Source organism: Chenopodium album, chromosome 22 (genome assembly GCF_948465745.1).
Source record: "Chenopodium album chromosome 22, dcCheAlbu1.1, whole genome shotgun sequence".
Taxonomy (NCBI): Eukaryota; Viridiplantae; Streptophyta; class Magnoliopsida; order Caryophyllales; family Amaranthaceae; genus Chenopodium; species Chenopodium album.
The window spans coordinates 12,489,041-12,505,568 of record NC_137855.1 but is presented as its reverse complement, the minus strand read 5'-3'; positions in this window follow the sequence as shown (position 1 = coordinate 12,505,568).

The window sequence follows — 16,528 nt, the reverse complement described above, 5'->3', positions numbered from 1 at the left end:
TTTTATTTTGGAATTAAAAAAATCAATTGCCACATAATGAAAATTAACAAATAAGATTTGAGATGATTTTATTCTAGTTATATGTGCCACGTAAGTTAACAAGTAACTCATGAATAGTAAAAAAAAAACCCATGATTAGTAATTTAGGATTTAGATTATTTTTAAAAAATAACTTTAAAAATATCCAAATATCCGATGAATGAAATAATATACATAACGAAAAAATTTTATATTTTATTTTAGAATTAAAAAGTATATATGATTTAGGATTTAATGTTTTAAAAATAAAAAATTATCTTTTCATATGAAAAATTTTATCCGGCACAGTTGGTGAACAATAATTAATAGTAACATTTTTTAGTATAAAAACTAAAAATTATCACATTTGGAATTACATAAAAAAAATTATCATATATGGAATTACATTAAAAAATCATCACATTTGGAATTACATAAAAATTATCACATTTTAAATTACATAAAAAATAATAATTATTCTTTTCTAAACCGTATTAGCAAGTTAATCAAATATTATGGGATATAATCAAGAAAAAAATTCTTTAAATTGTACCGAAAAAATTTAAGATAAAAAATAAAGTGATTTTTTTTTTGAACAAACAAAAATAGTGATTTATGAATTATATTATTTATTTAGTAATTATAAATTATCCTTTCTGTTATAAAATAAGAAGAAATATGAGAGAGATTGAGAGAGAATAAATCTATGTATTTCATTCCATATGATAAGGTATATATATACATACAATATAGTTAGGGCTTGATTGGATAAGAATATAAACCCTATCTAGATTGTTCCGGAATGATACAAAGGAGGATAATGGTCATCCACACGATATTCATAACACTCCCCCTTGGATGTCCATTATCGAAGATTGTGCCTCGTTAAAACCTTATTAGGAAAAACCCTGTGGGATAAAAACCTAATGAAGGAAAAAGAGTACAACATTCTTCGTAATACGCTCGATATGCTGCCTCGTTAAAAACCTTACCAGGAAAACCCAATGTGGGACAAAACCATGGTCAAGGGAAAAAGAGTGCAGCGCGTATTTTCTCCCCCTGATGAATACATAACTTGAGATCTTCTAGTGCCGCAACAATATATCCAATATGTTTGCATACTTCTCATATGTAGTATGTAAAATATCATTAGTTGATCTTCAATTCTCTTAGACTGAAGTTGCATCTTCAATTCTTCAAGTCTTCTCGTGAACATGTGAAGTGTCTTCATTTCACCATACATGTGTTTATCTCTAATATCATTATTTCAAATCTTGATTTGTTTAGTAGTTGATTTAAAAATTAAACTAATACGATTATGACTTCTTCTGGAAGTCGTTAATGATAGAAATAGATGATCATTATTTGATCAAACTTCATTAATAATAATTTGATGACAAAACTTGATATCATTAATGCCATTCTTCAATTTCATATGAATTAATATAACACATGCAATTATATACATTTATCATGGTTCTTCTAGACCATAATAAAATAGTTTCACACATAAGTATCTCGTTGATATATTAGAATATTTATAATTGACATGATAGTTCTTTTGCAAATACAATTAGTAATTCTCACTAACTTTCATATGCTCAATCTTCAGGTTGAGATGTCAGAAGTCACATTGACTTATCAAGAGTTTGATAATAATTGAATTGCAATATTCAAGATATAAATTTTGCAGGGCTGAATATTTAAATATGTCGTACATAAGTTCTTCAGGAACTCTTCTTACATGATTCATAACATGCTATTCAATCGACGCCATCAATATTTTCATCACAAGTATAAGCCCATTGGAACATAAGTATTTCTTTCTAATATTCCATCAGAGTTGTAAATATGTCTTACTATACTTTGAATGAACAGTGACATACACCACAATTATAATATAGAAATTAATTAAAGCATGCAATATGAGATATAAAATATGATAACATAATTAACAAATTATACAATGAGTAATGCATTTATAACTTCGAACATATGTAATGAATAATCCAATAACCTAAGACTCACACATGCATATGAATAAATAAGACTCGAAATAATGCAAGACACTGTACAATGTGGATTTTAAAAATCCATATTTCTTTGGACTTCTGGTCCATGATAAACTTTTATTATTATCATTATGTCGACATTAAGATGGACATATATTCTAGATCCCTTATTCACTAGTCTATTATATCATGCACATGCATTATTTATCGGTTCCATCATATACCGGTATCATCATATTATTCCTCAAGGTACAATTTCAATTTGCATGCTATTTTGACAATGATATTATCTGAATACATTTTTCATTGGTACCATCATAATTTTTCTTACATCATAGGCCATCTATTATAATAATTCAGATATCTATACCACTTTTTGGGTATTTCATTCACTATGGTATTTATATACTATTACACTATTAGTGTTAACTGCACTATCTTGCCAAATATCATATCTATTAAACATATCTTTATTTTGGAACCGATCATATACAACCTACACTTCAGGTGTAGTGATTCAAGTACAATTGGCAAGATTTTATCTCAATGTATACACATAATATGACCAAAATGTATCTTCAACGCTATGCAACATGAGTCATAACTGAATACAAATCAAATCATAAATGTGCAACATATCTTGATAACATATGGACGAAAGTTGGCTAGAAAACATTTCAAATTACCATTATTTATATAGGGATCATCAGTTTAATTAATTTTTTCCAACTTACTCCAATTCTCCCCCTAAGTTGGTAAAATATCTCATATATAGGGGCATCATAGTTCTTCACCAACTTAGTATACAAATTTACAATAAAATTCATTTCATGGGAGGATCATAATCAACGAAATTTATTTCTCAGAATAATTATATTAAAACAAGCTTTTATCTCTTCTAGAGAGCAATTTTAAATTATTTCTTCATTAACTATACATTGCATAATACATATGTATTTATTATTAAATCTTTCACAATTTGTTCTCTTCAGGAGATCAATAATTTAACATCAATGGGGAGACATATATTGTGCAGTTGAATTTCCTTCTTTTCTATTTCTTATGTGCTGATATGCATACAATAGCCCCAATCAAGAGAATTGTTATACAGATATAAACTTTCTTGTAATTTCACTAGGTGATGATCTTCGGGATCTCTAGAAACATTGATAGTATGATACTAGTTACTTAAAATTACCACATATAACTTGTACGTGGTGAGCTTCTGGTCACCTAATATTTGTCAACATATAAATTATTCTAGTGAACTTCTGGCCACCAATTACTTAGAAAAACTAATGTATTTTCTCTTGAACTTTTCCTTTAACACAAATTATTAAAAAAAATCACAATCCAAATATAGCTCAATCTCAATGTTATGTCTTGCCATTTAATTTATTTCATGTATTTAACATTGAGAGAGTGTCAGCACATTATCAAATGAAACTTCAGGTTTCCATAACGGGTAATTATTCAACCCCAATGGCCTAATTTAATTATCACATCCAATCACTTCTCTAAATTAAACTCTGGTAAGTTTTCCAACACTAGTGATCACTTTATTATTAATCTTACGTTATGCATGGCCATGAATTTGATGTGATATTTGAACATCACCATGTGTTTCTTTATACAATTGGCAAGACAATCAACAAATATTTTATCCAATAATTTACTCATACTCTGCCGGAGTTTTGACTATTATCTTGACACATGTTAATCTTGTTGAATATTTCATACTCTTCTAGAGTCTTTTATATAATCATGAAACATATAAATTTTACTAAAAGTGATTTCTTTTAGAAATGTAATGGGATTTATCATTTCCTCAAATTTGTCATTATCAATAGTTGCTCCATTCCTATTCCGATGGTTGTTATGTTTTAACTCTATTGGACTACAACGCTTCAGACGTGCTTTAGGTTCATTGGTAACCGATGTTATCCTTCTAGGACAATAATTTAATTTTTTTTTTTTTTATTAGAGCATTTATAATTAGTATATGATCAATGACATTTATATCCATCTTCAAGATGGTATCATTTCAAAATATATGATATCATCATGTGGTCACCTCTATTAAATAAATCATTGATATAGACTAATGTACGTACAAAACTGACCATCAACATATTTCATTATTCATGTGCAAGGATTACATAAAAACAATGTAATAAACACTATCTCCCCCTAATCCTTGCATATGGGAGTATAAAAATAGTCCAACAATCTTTAAATCCATTCTCCTTTTAAGCCATAAATTCTTTTAGCAATGCATGTATCAAGCATAATAAAGTCATCCGTACAAACTTAATTGTTCTTACTCAGCTCGTAACTCTTGCCCAATTATATTAACCTTTGTATCGAAAATTCTTAAAACTATGGGCAAAATAAATATAAAATTCAAGCAAGTTTCTCACGATGTCATGTTTAATTACTTGAACTCATAACACACTTTTTGCTATATATTTAATTAATTAAGGAACTTCAAGTCCGTATGTACGAGAACATATACCAATCCATCTACATTTTTCAGAAAGAGAGGGTTAAAATAAGACATGACATAATCAGTTTGAGCTTTAGTCAAAACATACCTTATTCGATCCACTCAACTATACTAGCCAAAATTAAGCTTTGGAAACAAAATTAAAATTGATTAATAATTCTAAATTCCCTTTCATTGTCAAGTTAATCGAGATTTGACACAAAAAATGTATGTATGCATACCATATACAATACAAAATAATGCATTAATACAATAAGGTATAATGAATTGAGAGTCGTACCGTTTAGCACTTTAAAGCAATATATGTTATGTACTTGAAACAAAATTACCCTTGGCTAATCAATAAAACATAAACAATATTAATCATAAAACCAAATATGATGTATACGAAGGGTAATTGATCAGCAAAATACAAAATTGCTTTCACGATTGTAACAGAGTGCCTACTACATACTATACTCACTAAAGCCAAGTGACCAAGTGGGGTTCAAGGCCAAACAATTCTCAGATACAATAAACAATCAACTTAATGCTTTGTTTGAAAGAAATTCACATGATACATTAATAAAATAAAATAATAATATTTATCATTTATCAAACTCAAATCTATTATAAATTATAGGAAATAATTATTTGACATTACAATTAAATCCGTAATTATATTGGACGTACCTTTACTAGTGCAGAACATATAATCTGCAAATTGATCCCTTCAAAAACCAGCTTTATATGTACAAGTCATATGTAATTATGACTCTATAATAGTTTTTATTTCTTGAGTATATACTACCAAAAAGATTAATACTCGTATGATATAATAACTTGATATAATTAATTAATATCAATACTCCTCAAGATACTATTACTTGATTTATCATATATATAATCAATTACAAATACAATTGTTATATATTTAGTGAACCAAAATCAATGTTTCAAATTAATAAACACAAGTATATACATATAATATATATCATAATACTGATAAGGATATTACTATTCAAGCTATAGACTGTTGCGTAACGGTTATCTTATTGATATTGTTAAGCATGCATATCAATCTTGTATAGCTCCGGATAAGAATTCTAGTTCCTAGCCTTTTGTTGTAACTGGTTACGAATCTAATTCCATAGCAAGGCTTATATGCAATTAATATTATAAGCATGTAGAGAGTAACAACTACTTGATAACTGTATCAAATTAAAACATATATTCAACAAATGAAACTCATAAAACATTGAATTAACCAATTTAATACCCCACTTGCTTGAACAATATCGATCTCCAACAAAATATAAGACCCACTTATTCACTTAATCACTTGAACATTATTAATTTGCGTCATAATTTAATGTAGTCATAAACCTCATTAATTAGTACGACTGTACGACAAACTAACCCCCACATTGTAATACGACACATTAATATAACAAAAATGATATGAAGGGATACACTTAAATATTAAGAGAGTTGGATGAGTAAAACGAAATACTTTCCTGCATTTGAGTGCATTGGGATCTTATTGGCTTTCGGGTGTGTTGGATCAAACCCTTGATCATCTCTTGAGAACCTTTCCCACACTTGTATTGTCACCGATATTCAATTCTTTGATTGTCGTTTGAGATCAGTCAATTTATGATGCTTTAATTGCTATTAAAATCAATTTAGAGTTATGGTGCTGATAACGTGTTATAAAATAAGAAGAAATATGAGAGAGATTGAGAGAGAATAAATCTATGTATTTCATTCCATATGATAAGGTATATATATACATACAATATAGTTAGGGCTTGATTGGATAAGAATATAAACTCTATCTAGATTGTTCCGGAATGATACAAAGGAGGATAATGGTCATCCACACGATATTCATAACACTTTCATGAAATTTATGCAAGAAAAAACCGTGCACCGCACGAGCTTTCATCTAGTATATACAAATAAAATAAACATTTTTCAGGGCATTCGACGCGCCACATAAGAAAAGGTATTATTTTGACCAATGAAATATTAGTTTAATAATTCATTTTAGAATTAAAAAATCCACTTGCCACCTAAGCAAAAGTGACGAATAAGATTTAAGAATTTTTCTACCTAGGTAAAAATAATGAATAGTACACATTATTAATGAAATTATATTTAAGAATCTAAATAAATCACTTTCAATTTTATTATTTTACAATACAATATATATCTCCATATATAATTGCACATTTTTTTAACTGTAATCCCCCGTATTTTTAAATATATTATTAATGAAATTATATTTTATTCATAATATTTATTTGTATTTTTCGGATTTAATTTTAAAAGTTTCAAATTATTTTTGGGGTTGATAAACGATTTTATTACAAAGAACTTTTTATGAACCTTTCTTCAATAATTTATGTCCAACAAACAAACCAAACCCACTTTCCTTTTTTAATTGGCCCATTAATTTTATGAGGCTCAATCTTAAAACGAACCCTACACCACTCTCTCTCCTATATATACCCCATACATCCCCAAAATTTCCCCACACAAAAGGTTAGTCTTATTTTCTTTCTCTTTTGTTTTATTAATTTGTGTAATTATAATTATTGATAGATTTTGGGTTTTGATTTTATTGTTTGAAATCAATTTAATTTGTATCAAATTGTATTTTGATGATTAAACTTTATAATTTCAGATTTTATAAATGTTATAATTTTCAGATTTTGTAAATTTAATAACCTAGGATTTTAATTATTGAAAATCATGATTTTAGGGTTTTTATGAACAATTGATTTAGGGCTTTTATAGTAATGATGTTTTGAAATTTTGGTGATTATACTACTAATTAGTTTCCAGATTATTTTGAACACGTAAATTCGTGTTTTAATGTTTAGATTTCGGTTCGTTAATATTAATCCCGTTTTAATCCCGATCAGGTTCTGAACTCAACCGATTTTGACAAAAAAGTAGTTTTTTTCATGGGGAAACAATGTTTTAAGAAAGACTCACTACCTTCTCTCGTGGCCAAATTCTGCCTCTAAATATGATTTTCGGACAGTTTTTCATTTTTAACGAAGTTTTTTTATGCTTAAAATTTTATCCTTGATTTTGATTAATAAAATTAATTATGTTTAAAGTTAATTAAGCATATAAATATGTTTTTTTTTTTTAATAAGTTTTTCATCATATTATATTGTTGGAAATTACTTGGGATAGTAATATTAATTGTTGGTTGTTTTCTAGGAAGTGATTATTCCCTAAGAGAATTTTAAGTGATTAAAAGTGGCTCAAAGGATTGTTTGTACGAGGTACGTACATGTCTACTTCGTTATAAGTAGTATCATGTTAGGTACCGAAAGGAAAGAACTTAGTTTCATGATTAGGGAACACTTGGATGGAAATTGTTTGGTTACACATTGATTTAATTCATGTGCTTATGTTTATGAAACATGTTTTGGTGAATTGATTATGTTTGTATGGAATTATGGATGCAAACATGTTGAATTATATTGGATAAAATGTTTGTATGGAATGTTAATACAAGCATAATTTTATTAGATTGGTTTGTTAACCACATTTGGATTATTAAAGGATTGGAATTGAATGGTTTAAGTGGAATGAATTTATTAATTATTCCGCAAGGTTATTATCATTTATTTATTACTCAATCATAACTTGTTAGTATGTTGAGTAAAGGTGGATTAAGCCGAAATGGCTAGGTGAGTTGACTATGTTCAACAATTTTGGATAATTTGGAAGTTTTATAGAATTAAAGGTCAATTTGTGATGTGATCACCATTGTCCTAAATAAGATTAAAAATGAATTGATGTATGATTGTTATGTATGGTCTTCTTGATTGAGTCGGCTATTAATTAAAATTGTAATCACGTAAAGTGAAACATGGATGAGCAATAAAACTCTGGAAAGCGTGCACTTCTAGAGTATTGACAATTATGGGTTGGGGTACACGGTGGTAGCCCGTGGCTTTTCGAGGCTTGTTTGATCAACATGTCCTCTTCTCTTTTGGTATTTACATTTTATTTTATAATGAAAGTTAGATGGGATCCTAGACTAACTTTGTGAGAATGAAGTCGCGCCCATTCTTGCATCGCGCTAAACTTTTATTTCAAATGGTCATTTGGGACCAAAATGATTTGGTGGATTGGAGAACCTGGTCTATTGCTTACTCCAAATTAAATTAATTAAATTAAATATAGAGAGTCAAGTGTTTGAAATTGGTTAGTAAGTATGTTGAGTCAATTGAATTGTTTAAGTGTAGAGTCTTGATTAATGAATTCGAGTTGTATGTTTATTTACTTTAATTAATTGAGCATTCCAGGTTTTGTGCGTTGTAGCTTGTATGTACTCAGCTTTGCTGATTGCGTGCTTTGTGTGTCTTTCTTTGGTCATGGCCTTCGCCTTTCAATTTCAATGACCCTGTGATGATCCAATTATTACACTTGTATTATTGGGGAGCAGTATGCACATGTTAGCTTGATGATGTGAAGTTCAGGGATTTGACCAACGCATTGTCAAGGGATTGGTGTGATTGAGAGTATTCAATTCTTGTTTTGAACTTATTTATGCTTTGCTATTTCATTTATGTTTTGGACTTTGATTATTGGTATGGTTTTAAATAAGGGCCTTATATGGTTCCAATTTGTAAGCTTTGACTTATTCGTTTTCTAAACTATGTTATTTTAAAGACTTAAGTTTGTCTTTCCGCTGCGATACTTTGATAAAGCCTTCACGTTTTAACACGTGGCGGTAGCACGTCAATGGTTCTCCATTATTTTATTTAAAGCAAGTGGTTTGGAAAAGGGAGAATTATTGTGGTGTTACATTAACAATATTTAACTACAAGCATATTTATTATGTTTTTTCATCTTATAAAAAAGTTGATATATAAATTACCCGCTTTACTTTTTAATATTTGAGGGAACTACCCACTTTACTTAATATTATATATACAGACTAATTTTTTATAACACAATATTGATATTATATATACAGACTAATTTTTTATAACACAATATTGATATTATATATACAGACTAATTTTTTATAACACAATATTGGAAAGAATTTATATTATAATTGCACGTTTTATTTTTTAATTTTGTATTATCCCAACTCTTTAAAACTTCAATCTTAAAATTATAGGCTATTTAAAAAAAATATATAGGCATTTTATTTATTTTTGAAAATAATATAGCCCCCATAAGTCCACTAACTATTATCTGGCCACTTTATGAAATTACTCGGTTAGTGTTATACTGGTTACTCCGTTACGGATATAGTGCTTACTTAGTTAATAATATAGGGGTTATGTGACAGGCTAAAGTCGTATCACCTAATCAAAAGTAATTACCTAAGTTCTCTAACTAAAGTAGATAGGGAAGTAGGGTCGAATCCACAGGGAAACTAGTCTTTCTATTTCTAATTAATTATTAAATCTAAATTATCAGGGTAACCAATGTTGTTGTAATTAAAGACTATACTACGAAGAATATGAGTAGGGAAAATAAAGGTAGGAGAAATCAAATAATAAAAGGCCTAGGGCATAGGTTCACCAATAAACAATATTCCAGGGTAAAACATGAAAATCAATCATCAATGCATCAATTAACCAGATCATAAAGGGCTTTCGCTACGTATTACAATCACAAAGTTAATTTACCGGTATTAAATCTCATCTCTCGAATCTCGACTTAACCATTTATAAATTAAATTGCCTATTGAAACTAGGCCTTAATATTAATTCTCATCTCTCGAATCTCGAATCAATATTGCGTAACTCATACAATTAAACCAGCGCTAATCTAGTTGCAGAGAATTAAATCAATCAATAGGATATTAATATCAAGCATTGACGATTAATAGTAATAAATTACCCCTTCATATTGTTCATGGATCCCCACAACCCTAGAAATTAAACTACTCGTGCATAATTAAAACTAAACTAAACAAGACAATTAAATTAAACATGATTAAAATCAAAGCAATTGAATAAAGCATAATTAAAAAACAATAATTATAAAACTAATAAGAAAGCAAGCAAAAAGTGAAGATGAGATATTTACTATCGAACTGACGGAAATATGAACTTAGAGAAATAATCCAATACATGAAATAACAAAGCAATAATAAGATCTCCAATTGAAGGTAAGGAAAAGTGGAAAAGTGGAAAACTAAAAGTCAACAAAACTAATTAATGGAAGCTAATCCAAGAAAGAACAAAGTGAATAAAATAAAAAATAATCTAAAAGCTGCTCCTAAAACAATTCTAAAAGCTCCGTAAAAACTTAAGCTAAAGGTCTTAATAAAATAAAAAGCTTGCCTAACTTCAACCATATTCCATCCTTTTATAAGGATAATAACCCAATAGTATTAAAAGTAGGAAACCGACATTAGCCTAGTAGCTGAAGTAAGGCCCAAGGAATAAACGCGTCCAGATGGTCTGATCGGGCCTAATTGCTTGAAGTATACTCGCGGCCCAACTCTTGAGCTTAAACGTGAATGAGCCTCTAACTTTGGCCCAATTCTCCTTCTTTAGTTGGTCCGTAATAATAGCTTTGTAAAATCTTGAACCACTTCATATATCGAGCCCTTAATCACCGAACCAAATTCATTTAACTCGGTCTTGGGCTTAAAATATTCGGTCACAAAATACGATCCGACTCTAATATCTTTATAGTGGCTTAATAAGCTCGGGTTTCGTCATAAATCTGCAAATTTCTACAAAATAATACCAACTCTACAAAAACACTAGAAAACGTATATTAGTAATAAAAATAGCTCTGTAGAGCTCAAATAAGCACAACTATGACCATGGGACGGGGAATAAATATATATATAAAATAGACTCATCATTATGCTGCCAGTGTTTTAGGGTTACTTTGTTATTTCAGGGTACTTTGTTATTTCAGGTTTACTCAAAAAGTATAATAAGGATTTACCATTTTAATATAATACATGTTACTCCATTTTCTACCAGTAACCCTACGGTGTTGCAGTGCACAGAAAACACTATAGCATAAGTTCCACAATTTTCCTTTAAAAAAAAAAAAAAAATTCCTACAATGTATTTAGGAAATTTTGACTTTTTACCACCAAAAAATTTTGAAAAAATGTTTTTTACCACCAAATCTTCTAAAAGTTTTATTTTACCACCAAATACAAAATTAAAGTTGTTTTTTACCACCAATAGCTAACTCCGGTGACTGAAAAAGGTGGTGGGTCCCTTAATAACGGCTAGTTTTTGATTTTTCCCCCAATAACTCACGATTTTTCCGGCCTATATAACTCGTTCCGCATCCATTTGTGTTCCAATTCAACGAAATCTCCCAATTTTTTTTCCCAAAATCTCCCAATTTCTCCCAATCTGCAACTAATTGAGCGCAAGAACCCTAAAAACATCTGTAGGTTGATTGAGTAGAGAGACCGAAGTCTGAATCGAGGGCATTTGTGGTAAGTTGGTCGAATTCTCTTGTTCGAATTCATATTTGTGGTGGTTTTGAGTTAGTAATTTGATATAAATACATGTTGTGAACCATAATTTGTTAACATAAGTAATTAAATTAAACAAAGCTTGAGTACCAGAAAATTAGGGTTCATGTTGAATTGGAAATTGGGGGTTTTTGAAATGTTGCTTGATTTTAGGAGTTAGGTTTAGGATTTGCTGATTCCAATTACTTTGTACATGTAATTACATGTTTACTGTGATTTTACAGCTCACGATGTCTTCTCTAAGTTATTCTCCTTCAAGAGAGAGGACATGTCAATGTGGAGTTCCTTTTGCAAAGTTAACTGCTTGGACTAGGGAAAACCCGGGTCGTAAATTCAGAAGCTGCAAATTCTATGACCCAGTGACTGAATCAAGGGGCTGTAAAGCATTTGAGTGGATTGATCAACCAGATGGAACTCCTTGGCAAATAGAAGTGATTAGTAACTTGTTGTTGGATAAGAAATTGCTAAAGGGTGAAATTTCCGACTTGAAGAGAGAAGTTGATGATGTTTCTGGGCAGAGAAAATGTTTGCTGAATGAGATTGATAAATTGAAGATAAAATGCAAGGCTCTCAGCTCTGATAGGAAGAAGATGAGCAAAGAGGTTCAAGGGAGGAATGCATCATCATTGAATATGTGTCTGGTGGCTACTGTGCTTTGTTGTTTTGTTTTAGTGTTTGGTTTTTTTATTAGGTTGACAGTTTAGTAACACATAAGCCATTAGTTGATATGGTTGTGTTGAATGATTGCAATGTAATGGAGTTGTATGGATGTTGTTACTGTTGAAATAAAATGGTTCTCATTTTGGTGCAAATATTATAGCAAATGACTTACATCAATTAAGGGCAAAAATTATAGCAATTTACTAACATCACCAAAAGATGATAATAATGAGCAATTTTAAGCAAAATACTGACTTCATCATTTGGTACATTATCAAGTCATCCAAAATACTAACATAACATGACATAACCTTGTAAACCATAAAAATTCAAACCTGCAATATACAAATAAAGAGGAAGAAAAAATATAGGGAACAATTATTTTTATTGATAGTTTGTGGATTACAACTCTCGTAGATCTCTTGATTCCTCTCTCCAAAGGGCTAGGGTTTGATATTTGTTATAGTACGGAGCCTTGTCGACTTAAATCCATACCATATACCTACAATGTTTGGTAATAGGGAGGAGATGGGGTCTTTATGACTTATTCCATCTGAGCCTAATTAAACCCTAGATACGACCATCTTTATATAGAGTGTCGTAGAGTAAAAGATAATAATTTATGAGATTCTTAAGATAAATATCTTATATTATTTGATATTATCTCCTTATTTACATATATCTGACACCTAATAATTAACAAAATTTCGGTGTCAACAAATGCCCCCTCGAGACCTGTTGTGGAGATTTGATATCGGATGCAACTTGGTCTCGAAATTTTCTTGTAGAATTTGAAAGCAAATTTGATGTGCCCCCATTAACTCTACGAGTTTTGAGACTTGAAGATTGGATATGAAGAGCGAAAATTGTCCCACCGAGCGTGCCAATTTGTAAACCATAAAAATTCAAACCTGCAATATACAAATAAAGAGGAAGAAAAATATACGGGAACAATTATTTTCATTGATAATTTGTGGGTAAAAACTCTCGTAGATCTCTTGATTCCTCTCTCCAAAGGGCTAGTGTTTTGATATTTGTTTATAGTACGGGGCCTTGTCGGCTTATTCCATACTATGTACCTACAATGTTTGGTAGTAGGGAGGAGATGGGGTGTTTGTGACTTGTTCCATCTGAGCCTCATTAAACCCTAGATACGACCCTCTTTATATAGAGTGTCGTAGAGTAAAAAAATAATAATCTATGAGATTCTGAAGATAAATATCTTATTTTTTTGATATTATCTCCTTATTTACATATATCTGACACCTAATAATTAACAAAATTTCGGTGTCAACAAACCTGTCACAATTAACACGGCAAATTTTTGTTCAAAAGAGAGGCTTAATATCCTACACACACAGATTGTACTTAATTCATACACATAAGCAAAAGAAATACTGTCTTTCAATACATAAGCTGATTTTAATCATGGGGAGCATCCCACTCATCATCCTTGTGCATGAACTGATGCTGATGTACGGACCTTGTCAGTTGTAACTTTGACCTTGTTGCTTTCTTGTTTGGATTTGGCTGAGAGGATGAGGTGGCAACTGTGTTCAGCAGCTTGGTCCTGCTCCTTGTCAATGGTTGGCTAGCTGAACCTTCACACACAGGTGTCTGGGATGGCTGGGATGACTGAGATGCTGCAGCAGCTGCTTGTTCCAAAGCTTGAGCCCTTGCCTCTTCTTGAGGAAACCTCTTGTTTCCTATGCTGTTGGGTCCTGCAGTACATCCTAATGCATTACTCTGCACATCCATAATTCTTGGAAGTTAGACACTCACACTTAGGCAGTCTACAACTCTTCTTGTTGTACACACAGTTACACCTCCTCTTACAGTAAATACTCAACCTCTTAGTGTCATTATGAAGAAAATAGTATTCATACCTATTTTCTATTGCATGCACTCTCAGTGCTTTCCTAAGCACATACACACTACTGAACCTCTGCCCTCTCAGTAACTGGATAGGCCTGCTGAAGTCAGTTTCAGCATTAAACCATGGACCTAAGTCCTTATCCACATCATAATCACCATTGTCACTTCTGAGCTCATCAGAATCCTCTTCCTCCTCCTGTTGGAGAGTCACTTCAAGCTCCCTCAAATTCCTTATCACATCACCTTTTGACACAATTTCCTTACTCTTCTCAACTTCCTTCAAATTCAAACTCCCATTCACTTCAGTATTCAGCACCTCTATGTTTTGCCTTACCCACTCCTTATCATCAACATCATCATAGAAGTCCTCTTCCCCTTCACTCCACTCTATGTCAGGATCACTATGTTCATTGTCAGACAGATCTGATAAATTAAACTCTCCTTCTTCATCCTTAAACAACTCCCTATTCAGTTCACTATTCTCTCTCTCTTCCCCTGTTCCTCAACAAGCTTTCCCTACCCTTTTCTTTTGAACTAAGCTCACCCTTTCCCTTACCTTTACTGCTTAACCTAGGGCTTCTCCTAGGTAGTTGTTCAGTAGGCTTCTTTGGTTTTGGGGTGGAAGGAGTTGGCTTGGAAATAAATTTGGGAACAATTGGATCTCTTTTGTGTTTTTCCCTTTCCTCTTCAGTAAATGCATTCCCATCTAATATCTGAAAAGGTGTGTCAGCAGTGACCTGGATGGGTTGACTGGTTGTCACAAACACCTCTATATAACCCCCTCCTTACTCACTGTTTCTAACAAGCCTTTTATCTCCTCACTATTCAACAACTCCCTTTTACCAATTGTAAAAGTCCTACCCTTCTGTCTATACCAACAGTTAAATTGAGTTGGGGGCACAATATTTACATACACAAAACCTTGAACAGCAAGATCCCTTATATACTCAACATCAATCCTTGACACCCTAACATTTTTGGTCCAATATACCCATCCCCCATCCCAACTTAGTAACCTCTTCTTCTTTTTTTTTTTACCAATTAAAGAGGGTATAAAGCCACCACCCAATGTCATTTTAATATGCACTTTATCCATTCTGTAACACAACAAATAAACAAGCAACACCATATCCCAGATCAGTCCAATTTCACACAGCAATCAAGGACAATTTTTAATTTAAAAATTAGCAATTCACAAAAAATTATTCAGAGCATATCCAATTCCAAATACCCACAACAATTTTTAATTACTCAATTAAGCAACAAAGCAGCAGTATTCCATGTGCAAATGGCACAGATTCACGCAAATTAGGGTTATATACTATATTTTCCACTAATCCCCAAATTTAACCTAAAAAATACAATATTAACCACCAATTACACACACTAAGTACAGTAAAGATGAGAAAAGTACCTTGGCTTGTCAGATTCGCGAATCTTTGTCCACTAAAGTCGAAAAAGTCGCAAGCTTTAGGTCCCCCCCCTAGTTGTAACTGACGAACTCAAGCTGAGTTGTGTGGTTGCTGTAGTGCCAAGTCTTCCTTTACCCCAACAGTTCGTATGAAAATTCAAAGGAAAAAAGAAATTTTTGATTGAGAAATAAGAGAGATGGAGTTAAAATCAGAGAAGTAATGAGAGGAAGGTGAGAAAAGAAGGGGAATTGAATTGGGTGGTTAGGGTAATTGAATAGGAGTCATAAATCGGGGTGGGTGGCAATAAATTTGGAGGGAAAGGTAAAACAGTGGGACCCACCACCTTTTTCAGTCACCGGAGTTAGCTATTGGTGGTAAAAAACAACTTTAATTTTTTTATTTTGTGGTAAAATAAAACTTTTAGAAAATTTGGTGGTAAAAAACATTTTTTCAAAATTTTTTGGTGGTAAAAGTCAAAATTTCCATTTATTTATTTTAATATCTTACTATGTGATATATATCCCATGCATTTTGCATGGGTTCACTCTAGGGTGTATAATAT